At 41.5% G+C, this 13,851-nt stretch overlaps 1 pseudogene; it reads right to left on the bottom strand.

Annotated features, from left to right (window-relative positions):
* Positions 1-9,259: 9,259 nt before the first annotated feature.
* On the bottom strand, positions 9,260-13,066 carry LOC145821662 (xyloglucan endotransglucosylase/hydrolase protein 2-like; annotated as a pseudogene).
* Positions 13,067-13,851: the final 785 nt, after the last annotated feature.

Below are 13,851 nucleotides of genomic sequence, written 5' to 3'. Positions count from 1 at the left end.
GCCGAGCTAGAAGAAGCTGAAAAGAAAATGGCCGAGTTACAAGCTGAGAACGGCCGACTTGCCGGTCTGGTTAGTTCGGCTGAAGCAGAGAAGCAGAAAGCCGCCATTGCTATGAAAGACAAGTATCTGCGCGAGTTGGTAAAACTTGAAAAGAGAAAAGATACCGAAATAACCCAACTAAAAAAGAGCGCGAAGGGAGCCGAAAAGCAGGGCTACAAGAAGGCAGAGGATGCTTATGTCAAACAGTGCGATGCTGCCAAGGAGCTGTTCTTCAAGTGTGGCTGGAGGGCAGCTGTTGAGAAGCTCGGTCATGAACCGCAGACCGAGGTTTTCAACCCTCCAGCCTACTTCATACCGAGCTCCCTTGGGGAGTATGCCAATGCCCTGCAGCAGCAGTTTCTGGAAGACTCAGATTCCGACTCCTCCTCTGCTTCTGAAGATACTCCGGTTGTTAGTGCAGACCCATCACTTCGGTTGGAGCCCATGGTAGAGGACCTACCTATTGAACAGCCAAGTGAAACCGTGGTTCCAACCGAAACCATCCTGGCAACCGAGAGCGAACTTCCTCTTGAAACCGGTCTTGAAGTTGATGGTGATGCAGCTTTTGACGCCGAAATTGAAGAACTTTTTTCTTGATTATGTACTTTTTCCTTTCGTTATTTTTTGTTCTTGTAACCGGGCTATGCCCCTTCTTTGTAATGGGTTTTCAATGAATGAAAAATTTTACTTCAACTCTTATTCCGGTTTTAATTCATATGCTTGCGCTTGTAATGTCTTCTATTACTCCAACTGTTATTTCGGTTTTTAGCTGGTTAAACTGTACTTATAAGCCAACCACTCCTTAGCCGACATATTTACTTCGGCTGAGGAGTACACAGTTGGTTTAATCCAGCCGATCCAATTTCAGCCATACCCTTACTTCGGCTGAAGAGTAATAAGAGTTGGTTTATTCCAGCCAACCACTCTTCAGCCATACCCTTACTTCGGCTGAAGAGTACAAAGAGTTGGTTTATTCCAGCCAACCACTCTTCAGCCATACCCTTACTTCGGCTGAAGAGTACAAAGAGTTGGTTTATTCCAGCCAACCACTCTTCAGCCATACCCTTGCTTCGGCTGAAGAGCAACAAGAGTTGGTTTATTCCAGCCAACCACTCTTCAGCCATACCCTTACTTCGGCTGAAGAGCAACAAGAGTTGGTTTATTCCAGCCAACCACTCTTCAGCCATACCCTTACTTCGGCTGAAGAGTACAAAGAGTTGGTTTATTCCAGCCAATCTCTAAGTTAGTTTTTCCAGCCAACTTAGAATAGTGTTTGGTTAGTCCGACCAAACGTCCTGCAGCCTGGATCCTTATCCTGGGCTTAGGAGGGGTGTTGGTTTATTCCAGCCAACCTCTAAGTTAGTTTTTCCAACCAACTTAGAATAATGTTTGGTTATTCCGACCAAACATCCTGCAGCCTGGATCCTTATCCTGGGCTTAGGAAGGGTGTTGGTTTATTCCAGCCAACCTCTAAGTTAGTTTTTCCAGCTAACGTAGAATAAAATGCTTGCAATGTACCTAATCTTCACTAAAGCTAACTTTTACAAAAAACAATTTATGCTGAAAAGAATTGCTTGTTTTATTGAAGAAAGAAAAAATTACATGTTTGAAAAAGAAAAGCTAAAAGTAAAAAAACTTGAGATTGGTCGTGTTCCATGGCCTAGGAATTGCTTTTCCATCCTTGTCTTCTAGGTGGTATGCCCCTTTGCCTGCTAACCCAACCACCTTGTAAGGACCTTCCCAGTTTGGCCCTAACTTGCCGTCTCCTGGAACCAAGGTGTTTCCCATTACTTTGCGCAGTACCCAATCGCCGATCTTGAATTGTCTTGGATGCACCTTTTTGTTGTATTTTCTGATTAACTCTCATTGGTATACGGCGATGTGAACCAGTGCTCTTTCTCTTCTTTCTTCTGCAAGGTCGAGTTCCAATGTTATGGATTCTCCATTCAAGTCTGGATCAAAATTTTCGCTTCGAATTGTGGGGAGGCCAACTTCCAGTGGGATTACTGCTTCCATTCCGTAGGCTAAGGAAAATGGTGTTTCTCCTGTTGATCGCCGATGTGTGGTGCGGTACGGTAAGCCCATAAAACATGAGGAAGTTCATCCGCCCACTTGCCTTTTTCCTTTTCTAGCCTTTTCTTTAGTCCATCCAGGACGACTTTATTTGATGCTTCTGCTTGCCCATTTGCTTGAGGATATGCTGGTGTAGAATTGTAGAATTCTATCTTGTATTCTTCACAAAAGCCTCTGAAGATTCTGCTGTCGAACTGAGTACCATTGTCTGAGATCAGTGCTTTTGGTATGCCGAACCGGGTGATGATATTCTGCCAAACGAACTTCTTCACATCTTTTTCTTTGATTGATGCCAATGCTTCTGCTTCCACCCACTTTGTGAAGTAGTCTGTTGCTGCGAGAAAGAATTTTCTGTTGCCGGGTGTTGTTGGAAGTGGTCCTACTATGTCCAAGCCCCACATTGCGAAAGGCCATGGGCTAGTCAATGGTAGGAGTTCTCTAGTTGGTTGATGTATTTGATGTGCGAATTTTTGGAATTTTTCACACTTTTTCACATATTTCTCTGAGTCTGCCTGCATGTATGGCCACCAATAACCTTGCGAAATGGCCCTGTAGGCTAGTGACTTTCCGCCTTGATGGCTTCCGCAAACCCCCTCGTGTATTTCAAACAAGAATGCTTCTACTTTGCTGGGATGAACACACTTTAGGTAAGGCCCTGAGAATGACTTCTTGTATAATGCCAAAGATGGAGATAGCCAAAATCGTTGCGACTTTGTTCTTATTCTGTTGGCTTCTTTTTTCTCTTCTGGTAGGATGCCGTCTTTTAGGAATAGGATGATGGGATCCATCCAAGAGGGGCCTAATTCTGCGCAACATACCTCTTCTGCTTCGGGGTCTTCTATGCTTGGTCTTGGTAAGAAGTCGATAAGTAATGGATGAGGGATGGATGTATCTGCCATTGAGGCAAGGCCTGCTAGTTCGTCCGCTCGGCTGTTTTCCTCCCTGCCAATTTGTTCTATCCTTACTACATCAAACTTCTTGATCTCTGTTCTGACCAGCTCTTGATACTTGGCCATCCTATCATCCTTCGCTTCATAGTCGCCAGAAGTTTGATTTACCACCAGCTGTGAGTCGCTGTAGACCATTAGTTCGGTGGCCTTCATGTAATGTGCTGACTTGAGTCCTGCGAGAAGCGCCTCATACTCCGCTTCATTGTTGGATGCTGGGAAGCCAAGGTTGATTGCTTGCTCTACAACCAGGCCGTCTGGAGAGATGAGGACTATGCCAAGTCCTGCACCATGCCGATTGGATGCTCCATCCACAAAGAGCTTCCACATCTCTCCAACAAATAACTTCCAGCAAGTGGAGGGGTCAGATGATGTCGTGGGGTCAAGAGTGGTGTTTTCTTCAAGGTCCATGCTTGCTGTCTGTTCCTTGACATCTGTTTGGACTGTTGGTGAGCCTTGGTTTGTTCTTCCTTGTTGTCCTTAGTCTGGTCTGCCTTGGAGTTTGACTGAGTACCTTCTACTAGGGGTTGTGCTATTCCGGCGTCAACTTCCGTCCCTAGTTCGGTTGTGTCAGTTAGGTCGACTGGGCAGATATGATGACTTCCAGGAGTAAACTCTGCGACGAAGTCTGCCAAAGATTGGGCTTTTATTGCGGTCCTAGGTTGGAACTTGATGTCGAATTGTCCCAACTCTACTGCCCACTTTAAGATTCGCCCAGAAAAGTTCGCCCTCTCAAACAAAGCTTTTAGTGGAAAAGCTGTGAGGACGACTATGGTGTGGGCATGAAAGTAGTGTGCCAATTTTCTGGAGGCCATCATCAATGCCAATGCTAGTTTCTCCAAGGGCAAGTACCTTGTTTCGGCTCCCAACAATGTCTTACTGACATAAAAGATGGGCAAGTGTTGTATTCCTTCTGCATGAACCAACACTGCGCTAACTGCGTGCTGAGAGACTGCCAGGTACAAAAAGAGTTCTTCACCAGGTACTGGAGTAACAAGTAGTGGTGGGGAAGACATGTACTCCTTCAAGCTTTCCAGAGCTCGGTCGCATTCTTCATCCCACTCAAACTTGGCTTTTAAAGCTTGAAAGAATGGTCGTAATCTGTCTGATGACTTGCTTATGAACCGGTTGAGTGCAGCTGCCATGCCGGTGAGATGCTGCACTTCTTTTACTGAGTTTGGTCTCTCCAGATCTTGGATTGCCTTGATTTGAGAGGGGTCTGCTTCTATACCTCGGTTGGTCACGAGGAAGCCTAGGAATTTGCCAGATCCTACTCCGAATGCACACTTGGACGCATTGAGGCGCAACTTGTGCTTCTTCAGGATCTGGAACATCTCGCCTAGGTCTTTAAGATGGTCACTCTCATCCTTGCTTTTGACCACCATGTCGTCGATGTAAGCCTCCATTGTTCTGCCTAACAATGGTTCAAACATCTTGGTGACCATTCGTTGGAATGTCGCCCCTGCGTTCTTTAGGCCAAAGGGCATGACCTTGTAGCAGTATAATCCTCTTGGTGTTGTAAAGGATGTGACCTCCTGGTCTGGCTCATGCATGGCGATTTGGTGATAGCCTCTGTATGCATCCAGAAAGCTAAGCCGGTTGTGCCCTGCCGTCAGGTCCACCAGTTGATCTATCCTTGGTAGAGGAAAGCTATCTTTTGGGCAGGCCTTGTTAACTGTTTTGTAGTCAACGCAGACTCGCCATTTGCCATTTTTCTTTGGCACTACAACTGTGTTGGAGATCCATCTTGGGTAGTGCACTTCTCTAATTGCTCCTGCCTCCAGCAGGTTGCCTACTTCTTCTGCCACTATTTCGGCGTGGTGGAGTGCCGATCTGCGTGTGCGTTGAATGACTGGTCTGGCGGATGGGTGGACATTGAGTTGGTGACTGATGAAGTTTGGATCAATGCCTGGCATGTCGTAGGGCGTCCAGGCAAACACTTCGATGTTAGTGGTCAAGAATTCCAAGACCTCTAATCTCTCAGCACTGGACAACGATGAGCCAAGCAAGAAGAACTTATCCGGGTTCTTCTCATCTATTTTTACCTCCACCAAGTCCTCCACCGCTTTCTGATCAGCCTCTTTACTGACGTCCGTGAATAGTTCATTACTTTCTGGTTCTTCCACCGAATGAACGTATCCTTTGGCAGCGCGGCTGCCATTTACCGTAGCGAAACATTGTTTTGACATGATCTGATCTCCATAGACTTCTTCAATTATACCGGTGTCGTTGGGAACCGCATTACCTTATGGTATGATGACGCCACCGAACGCATGGCGTGCAGCCATGTTCTGCCCAAGATGATGTTGTAAGTGGAGGGGACCTTCAATACCCAGAACTCCACTTGTTTTGTTACGCTTCCTGCTCTGACCGGAAGAATTATTTTGCCGACGGGCCATTCTGGCATGGAGTTGAATCCAATTATGGGAGAAACTGCAGGCGCCAAGTCTTTGTCTTGTAGCTTCAGTTGTTTGAATGTGTCGTAGTACATGATTTCACATGAACTACCCTGGTCAATCAGAATCCACTTGACGTCAAAATCCTTGACTCGGAGAGTGACGACTAGGGCATCATTGTGAGGACAGTATATTCGATCCAAGTCTTTATCCGAAAAAGTCATAACATTTGTTGCCTCTGTCTTCCCCTTCCTGATGGCAGGTTGTGCACTTAACACTTCTCTAAAGTGCTCAGCCTTCTTGATTGATCCCCTGAGCTCGCATACACGCTCAGGTTCAAAGACTCCATGTATTACATTGATAATGCCTTGAGGTGGGGCGTCGATTGGCATTCCATTGGGGTTATTATGATCCTGGGGGGCTGGCTGTGTTCCTCCTTCAATGTATTTGTCCAAGTGGCCTGCTGCCACCAGTTCTTCCAAGTGCTGTCTCAGTGGCGTGCAATTCTCAGTTTGGTGCCCCTTTTCTTTGTGGAAGGTGCACCGTGATCTGTCGTCATAGTCTTTCTGAGCTTCTCCTAGCTTGGCTGGCCACTTGACAAAAGGCTCGTCTCTTATTTCGCTCAGAATCCGATATATCGGTTTTTTGAACACCGTTGTTATGGCAGTGCGGATTCTTAACCATCTTTTGTCTGGGTCTTCTCCGTTATCTCGTTTGCCACGTCCGTTTTTGCTCTGTCGATCTACTGTATTGACCTTTGCTGAGGTCTTCTTTTCTGGTACTGCAGTCGCACTAGATTTTGCTTTGGCTCGTGCGCCATCCTCTTCTACCCTGATGTGCTGATGCACTCTTTCCATCAGGGCTTCCATAGTGAGGGGTGGCGTCATGGTGATCGAGTCCCTCAGTCTGTTCCCAACTGGAAGGCCTCTTTTATACTGTGCAATGGCGAGATTGGTGGGGCAGTCCACAATCTGATTGAATGTCTCCCAGTAGCGACTGTTGTAGGATCTTAGGGTCTCTTTATCACCCATGTCGATGGAGAGTAGCTGATCGATCTCCACCGGGGTTTTAGTGTTTGTTCGGAACCTTGTCACAAAGGCTTCTGCTAATTGTGCCCAAGAGGCTATGCTGCCTTCTGGGAGCTTCTCAAACCAAGTCAAGCCTAGGTCGCCAAGACTTGATGGAAAGAGTATGCACATTAAGGCCTCGTTTCATCTGTATACAGCCATGACTTGGCGGAAGTGGCTCAAGTGTGAGTACGGGTCCGTCTTCCCTTCATATGTGGTGAATTTCGGCTGAAGGAAGCCTAATGGTAGGGGCACGTTTTCGATCGCTGGAACAAACGGTGAAGTCTGTAGTCTTGCTAATGCCTTGTCCGTCGGTTCATAGGCAGGGCGCGGTATTGGCATTCCCACCTCGACGCTTCCATGCGTCCGAGGAGCCAACCGCTGCAGGGCTGAAACTCTATGTGGATCCCTTGCCCTGGCATCCTCCTTGCATCGTGCTTTCTCTTCGAGCACGGTTAGTAAGTCGGATGATCTGGGTAATTCCGTCTGTTTAGATCTGGTTTGGTGCGAATGTGAGGGCCAATATGTGCTTCCTTCAGTGTATGACCTTTCAGATCTCGTCCTCTCAGACCTGGAGTGACGAGTTCTGGAAGACCAGGATTGAGTGTCGCCTGTCCTGAGGCTTCTACTCTCTCCTTGTGAGGGTGTAGTATTCCTACTACGATTTTCTGAGTGGCGAGGGGGCGTCTTGTTTTTGCGCCCCTCTCCTGTCGCCACTTCTTTTTTCTTCATCTGGCGCTTCAAGGCTTCCATGTCCACCGCCATTTTCTTTATCAATTCATCTTGCTCTTTCACGCGATCTTCCAGAGCTTGAGGGTCAATCCTCCGTCTTTGTCTGTCGGGACTTTAAGAATGGGATTGACGGGGGCTGTGAGTCCGTCTCCCCCTAGCATCCCTCCTGGAGGTATGTCTTTGGGGCTCCAAGTCCGCCATGGGAGGGACAGAAGGTAATCCTTCACGCCTTGCGCCCCCTTCTGGAGTTAGTCCGTCAACGGCGGACTGCGGCAAGTCTTCAATGTGTGCCATTGATTGTAAAGGGGAGAAGCTTTAATCAAGAGGTTTTGTTCTGTCTGGTTTTCCCACAGACGGCGCCAATTGTACAGGGAAGAAATAATTCTCCTCGTATAATCCTGTTCACTAAGTCCACGCTCCTCCGTACGACATCGCTTTGTCACCTGAAAACACAAACGTGAGCTAGCCGGCGGGTGTGTGCCGGAAACCTCTCCGATGCCTAAGTCAGAAAACTTGACAAATAGACAAAGCTCAATGTGTTCAGAAAGCAAAATTGTATGTTGTGTTATGTTACCTCCTTCCAAGGTAATGCTTGTGAGCTTTTATAGGTTTCGAGTGGCCCAATCCTAGTAGGACTTTTATTTTTCCATGCAGAGTCCTCCCAGGATTCATGCTCCTAAAAGATAATGCTTATCTTTTTACACCCCCCCACTGCTTAAACCAAGTGGGATGGTCTTCACCATGGCCGAACTATCATCCGACCGAGATAAACCTGGCTATGCTGAGCCACAAAGTAAGCCGAACTATCCTTAGTTCGGCCCTTCCGCTTATATTTCCTTATCTCGGTTCTCACTTGTTCAACTCATGGTGTGCTTGGACTGAACCAACGACTTTGACCGGTATAACTCCAAAACCGGTATACCTCTAAAGCCGGTATAAATTCAAGAACGATGTACCTTGAAGACCGATCTAACTTCAAGTTGCTCCCGGACCGAAGTAGTTTAACAATTCACGAGCCGAAGTAACTTCATCTCTTTTGGCCGGAGTAACGTTATCTCCCTTGGGCCTGAGTAACTTTTCGGCTCTTTTTATTCAGTCTGTCATACTTTGGGCCATAAAGTCCGTCTCATAGCTCGGCCCAATTTCACTCAAAATTACCCTCTCAGTATTACATACAATTGGGTAAATTATACTTTGTCCCCTTTATGTTTGATCACTTTCCCAATTTGGTCTTTAAAGTATATTTTTTTCCCACTTTGACCTTTTATGTTTCAAAATTTTCCCAGTTTACTCGTAAAGCTATAATTTATGTTCAAAATTAGACAGAAAATGCCATAATAACTGTCACATGACATAAAAAAAGTATTATTACATTGGAGTTTAAGTTTATACTAAGGGGTGGTTTGGGATGTTCTAAATAAGTACACTTTTTGATTTTTTATAAAAAAAAAATGTGTAGAAAAGTAAAAAAGAAATGTTTATAAATGTTGATTGATGTGACCCAAATAAATGTATGCATGCAAAAAAAAAGTACACTTTTTTAGTGCATGACAAACACCTACTAAAGATGTGTTATATATAATTAAATATTTTTATATCACGTGACTGTTAATGTGTCGTTTTTTTGTCTAATTTTTAATAGAAATTAACTGTAGGAGTCAATTGGAAAAACCTTGAAACATGAAGGGCCAAAGTGGGAAAAAAAATTAACTTTAATAGTCAAAGTGGGAAAGTGACAAAATATAAAGAGGACAAAGTGTAATTTATCCTATCTATATAATAAGGCAAGAGGCTTTTTGAAAATGTCTTAAAATGTATGAGAGATACATTTTGAATCAAGGGCTGAGATGAGTTGTTTTTAACCATTGAGGGCTGAGATGTTTTGTAATATTTTCAATTTCGGCCCAAAACAATCCCCTCTCTCTCTCTCTCTTGTGTTCCACCCACTCCAAACATTATTTGCACACTTCTCTCTCTCTCTCTCTCTCTCTCTCAAACTCTGTCCTCAGAGATCTCTCTCTTCCTCTCCCTCCTCTCCACCGTCGAGTCGTCTTCATCGTCGTGCCGCTTCCGATCTCCTCTCCAACTTCTCAGGTCTCAAACTCTCTGTACTCAGAGATCTCTCTCTTCCTCTCCCTCCTCTCCACTGCCGCTCCGCTTCCACCATCGCATCGTCTCCATCGTCGCGTCGCCTCCGATCTCCACCGGCAGCAACTACGGCACATGAGTTGTAACTTGGAACATGAGTTGCAGTGAGAAGAACAGAGGAGGAGAAGAGGGAGAAGATAAGAAACCAGTCCTATGAAAGTCGGTTGAGGATGACCCCAAGTTGGTTTCACAGAATGGATCAATCATTGCCCCACAGTTAACAATTGATGAGAGTTTGTTGGTTGACCCAAAGTTACTGTTTATTGGATCAAAAATCGGCGAGGGAGCTCATGGGAAAGTTTATGAAGGAAGGTGAAATTTATTTATAATGTTGTGATTTGTGTTCAAGCTTTAACCTTTCTGGTTGCTAAATTATTGCTTTATAAACAGTTTTACTATGTTTTGATTAAAGATTTTCTTTTGACATGTCTCAATTTTATTATTATATCTTTTGTACGATGTTTGAAAAAAAATGTTGTGTTCATACAAATATTGTTGAATTGCGGATGTAACTTATAAAATGCAGAAGTTAATGTTGGTAACCACTGGATTCCGTGACCAACTATAATTGTCTTTACGACCATGTGAGCAAACTTTATTGTATCCTTGCTGGGACAAAGTTATACAAAATGTCAAAAGTTGATTGTTTCAAGATATTGTAGTTTGTGAAGTTATTAGAACTGTGGTCATTTATGAAATTATTTGAACTAGGTTCTAATTCTAATCATTTTAGATTGGGCTTCTTGATATTTGTAGTGTGCTTGGTTTAAAATTATATTTAAGCTTGCCAATCTCAAATCGATTAACAGAAAGAGCTGTACAATCATGATATTTCTATGTCTATCTCTGTATTTATTTATTTGAGTTCCTCTCATTTGTGGTCATATGAACTTATGAAGGTTAAGTTGCATTTGTTGCATGCTAATTCTTATTTGGGCATAATCTGATCTCCACCGTCGCGTCGCCTCCGATCTCAACCCACTATGGCACCTCCATCCTCCATCGCAGAGAAACTGTAAATCATCTATACCCATCTCTGATTTTTATATATTTTGAATAAAGGAGAACAGTTTTTTTTTTTTTCTTCTTCTTCCATTAATTTATTATTAGGTCGGATGCTCTGTATTACTTTGGACAAATATTTGAACAAAATTCAAATATTGGATGCTCTGTATTACTTTGGACAAATATTTGAACAAAATTCAAATATTGGATGCTTTGTATTACTTTGGACAAATATTGGGTTTGCTCACTCTGTATTATTCACTAAAACTGGCTTCTATTATTATTTTAATAGTTGGGTTTTGATTGTTGTGAAATAGGATGATGAGTGAGTATAAGGTAGAGAAGTTCTTTGTGGATTTTCATGGACCCAAAGACAGTAAATCATCTGTACCCATCTCTGATTTTATTTATTTATTTTTGAATAAGGGAGAATGGTTCTTTTTTTATTTTTAATTTTACATTTTGTTTAAATGGCTGAGATTTTTTTTATTTTTTATTTTATATTTTTTGAATACGGGAGAATGGTTTTTTTTTTTAATTTATTTGCATTGGCTTTACATGGATTACTCTTAGCTATATCACTTGGTTGCGTCATGACTTTCAAAGTTGATAAAAAAAATATTTTTTCTTTGGTTTCCATGTCAGAGAATTTCCTGTTCGATTGGAGAACCCTCATGTTATATTAGCAAATCAGATATGGGCCGGAGTTGTACCAGCTGGTCCATCTGGTTACTCTTTCAACTCTTCATATAGGAGTCGTGATTCCATAGAATACAAGCTGGAGCTTGGTAATGCTATTGGTACGTAATTAGGTACTGATAATGATGGTTTTAGGTGTTGGGTATTACAAGTACTATCAGTGGGTCAATGATTTGCATACCATGCACAATGATAGTTACAGGGGGTGATAAATTCTTTGACGCCCCTTGGTTTAGCCAGAATGTAAGCTTTTTTAGATCTGATCCTGTTTTCCTGATAGAGGGAAATTTGGGCTTTTCAGTTCACTTGATAAAGATGTCATTAACATTCTTAACTAGGGAAATTGCAAATGAACCTTTGAATAAATTAGTCTTCTATTTGATATCAGTAGCCTCATTGCCATAATAACTACTTCATAAATTATTTGTTCCTTAAATTTGATGCTGCAGTCAATTTTGCATTATTTAATAAATTATTTTGTAAAAGCATTATTTGACAATTTTCCATTTTCCATTATTTTGCAGTCAATTTTCCATTTTTATAAGCATTATTTGAATTTTCCTGTTTAAGTCATTTTATATTTAAATTTTACATTTTATGTTTTCCCTTATTATATAAATTCAAAAACCCTCTTCACTCACTTGACAATATGTTAAACACGTTTTTTTATTTTATTTTACTGTTTTTGTTGAATTTTCTTTCTTTTGGGTCAAAAAATAAGTTTTTGTTAAAGTTTTCATTGCCTAAGTTGCAATACATTTGCATAAGTTTTTTTCCTGAATGACCTTATCTTATTTTTTCTTTCTTTCTTTTTGGGTCCATGATTTTATTATTGGTATTTATTGCAGAGGTGCAATTTTTTAATGGACCTATTTTGAATGAAGTAACTTTCCATACATTTTGGTGATTTTTTTATTATAGAGCCAATGCAAATAATGCTTATTTTGAATTTTGTCTGGGAACATTTTGTTTTGCTCTGAAGTCTATTGTGTAGTGTTTTGCTTTGCTTAATTTGATGGAAGGGTTGTGATGGTGAGATAGTGGCAAATGATTGTGTTCAAGAAATACTGTATGAAGTTCTGACACAGTTGATTCTTATGCTATGAATGAGAAGAATATACAAATGAAGCATATTTTTGTATGCATATTTTTGTACATGGTGCAGCTCAATTCTACAATATTTCGTGTATTTAGAACTAGAAAGACAGCCCCGAATAGTCGTCCTGAAAAATGTATTAGGTCTGAGAGAAGGTTGAGAATTAGAAAAAGTAGAAAGTGATTAAGCATAATATTATATTGTGAATTCAATAGTTTTAAACTGCAGTTATTGTCAGATGATTTTTTGTGGGAGCTGTCATAGGGGCATCCGTCAATGGCAAAGCCCTGAAAGTGACTTATAAACAGTGCATGAGCCCAAATGATTTTAGTTTTTCCATCATTCGTGGCCCAACTATCTCCGTCCCATATAGTTGCCATTAGTTGCATTGGTTGTGTTGGGAAGCCAACTCCATCGCGTCTGTTGGCTTTGAAAACTCGAATGGGATATTCATCACAAAATAACTGTTGGGGGGAAAGGCGATTAACAAAATAAGTTAGAACTCTAACAGATTGTGATTTAAGGAGTGTGATATCATTTTCAATTTCGATGTTTTTGTGTTTTCAAACCATATATGGATCCTCTGCTCTCTACTTCCTTTTCCTTTTAAAAAGACATTCGTCTGGACTCTGATGGGCTTCCCTTTTATGTTGCCCAAGAACTCAAAATCCAATTCACTATCTTCTGATTTCAACTGCCAAAAGAAAGAAAAAAAAAATGATTTACATTATGTTATCAGTGACACCTTTTTAGCAGGAGTTTCTTACACTGTAAATGTGAACTTACATAGAAGGCTGTTACGACTCCTCCGGAGTCATTGGCTGGTAGCTTAATTCCAGATCCTGGTTGGTGAACAAATATCATTGTCACAAAGAATAAATCTTGGCTCTATAAATTATAGCTTGGTTAACAGCTAAAATTTGAACACACTTTCGAAATGTGCTATGAACTAAGACACAATCTATTTGAAACAAGTTGATGAGCTTTACTCTTCCATTATTTGTTTGTTTGTTTGTTTGTTTTTTCTTGTGCATTTTAATTACAACATGGAATATTTTGGTGATTGTACACTTAGAAACGCTTGAAAATAGATGTGTTATTCTATAATTTTTCTTTTTGGATGATTATTCAGTAGTCCTAGAGTATTCTATAATTTTTCATTTTTTTGATAGAATGTATATTTGGGGAAAGAAATGGAGATTATGAATGAGATAAATGGAAAGTGAAAAATTTAGTAAATTCAGTTTACATGGCACATGATATGTAATTTCAATAATAAGGAAATACCGCTATGTAATGAGTTGGACTTATCAGATAATTTTAACGAGTGACAAAAAGTGGGGTAAGAGACGACCATTGGATTCATCGAGAGAGAGCTCGATTTCTCTGCCTTGATGAAATGGCAAGATATGTTGAGCCCGATTTCTCTGCCTTGATACATGTATAAGACTTGATCTATGCAAAGTAAATTTTTGTAGCTAAAATTTGTACATATAAAAGGCTATGATCTATCCAAATTGATGATCATGATGAAGAGGTTGAAGAGTGTGGCAAAGAGGTCGAAGAAGTACTTGGAAGAGGCACGTATAACTCTGTTTTATTTTTAATTTTTTGATGTTTTTTTTTTTTGTGATGATGATGAACGGATA

This window comes from Camellia sinensis, chromosome 3 (genome assembly GCF_055761805.1).
Source record: "Camellia sinensis isolate YWXY chromosome 3, ASM5576180v1, whole genome shotgun sequence".
NCBI lineage: Eukaryota > Viridiplantae > Streptophyta > Magnoliopsida > Ericales > Theaceae > Camellia > Camellia sinensis.
This window is presented reverse-complemented; position numbering and strand designations above follow the sequence as displayed.